The following is a 1,471-nucleotide window of genomic DNA, read 5'->3' as shown; positions in this document are numbered from 1 at the left end:
CGCGGTAAATCGTACTAAAATAGAAAGGATAACCGGCTGTTCGCGGTAACGAGATAATCGTTGCTACTTGCTATCGAGACGCCCGATCGCGATCTTCGCCCGCGGGCGACGCGGCAGGCCGATCGCTTACTTTTCTCCTTGATTCGCGTAGTCAGTACGAACTAGCCCCACGACGCTGCGCTCCGATCGCAAAGTACATTCCAAAAACCTGATTTCCATGTACGCGTAAAGCACAGACTTTTGCATAAGCGTCGGTCCACAATAAGGCTTTTAAGCCTTACACCGTAATATATTGACCCATTATAATCAATTATTCTCTTCATATTCGACTATGATTGGTCTGTTGTTTAGGGCTTAAAATCGTTGTGGATACCGATACTAAAGGTTCATCTACAATTAAAGTAGGAAGTCGTAAGCCGTAAGAAATTGACCAATCCCAGTCGATTATTCTTCTCATATTCGATTCTGATTGTTCAATTTATTACGACTTACGATTTACTACTCTCATTGTAGATGGACCTTAATGCTGCATAACGCATAAGACATAAGACATAAAAAAGTCAACCAATCAGAGTTCTTCTTTTCACACTCTGGCTGATTCTCTTATGCCTTATGTTTTATGCGTTATGCGAAAGTCTGTGTCTCGGCCTTTAGTCAGTAAAGACAGTACACCAATCGTGGTTCGCATTTACAAAATATTAGTGCGTTTTGAAATTGATAAAAAAAGTATCACAACCTATTTGTCCACAACTGTACACATGCAAAAAACGCATTAAAATAATAAATTATTAAATAATAAATCTGAATTTAAACAATAATGTTTCTAGTCTATTTAAAAATATATAAATGATTATTAATAACTAATTATTAATAACAAAGAATTTTTATTTAAAAAAATAAATCTTTTTTTGTAATAGATGTGAGAAATAAGTAGAAAATACAATTTTTATTGACAAATTAAGATTAGATTAACTTTAAATGAAAATTTACTTGAGGATCAGTCATTCGTTATTTGAATTATTAAAAATACTTATAAACTTTAATATTGCTTATTCTTTATTATTTACTATTATTTTTTATTTTTTAGTAATTTGTTTATAAGAAAACATAAGCTCCATTCTTTGTACTAATTAGAGTCCTAGATTATCAGAGAAGCGCGACCGGCTTATCGCAAAAGTATTAGAAAATATTAAAAATGTACTAAAAATGGCGTCAAATGGCCAATTATAATACCGATAAATCAATCTTACGATTGGCCATTAGCGAGTCCACTCGTAACACCGGTAGCGCTTCTCTGATAATCTAGGACTTTAATTAGTACAAAGAATGGAGCTTATGTTTTCTTATAAACAAATTACTAAAAAATAAAAAATAATAGTAAATAATAAAGCAATATTCAAGAATAAGCAATATTCAAGTTTATAAGTATTTCTAATAATTCAAATAACGAATGATTGATCCTCAAGTAAAT

The sequence above is a fragment of the Wasmannia auropunctata genome, unplaced genomic scaffold, assembly GCF_000956235.1.
Source record: "Wasmannia auropunctata unplaced genomic scaffold, wasmannia.A_1.0 LD335996.1, whole genome shotgun sequence".
NCBI lineage: Eukaryota > Metazoa > Arthropoda > Insecta > Hymenoptera > Formicidae > Wasmannia > Wasmannia auropunctata.
Note: the sequence above shows the minus strand (reverse complement) of the source record.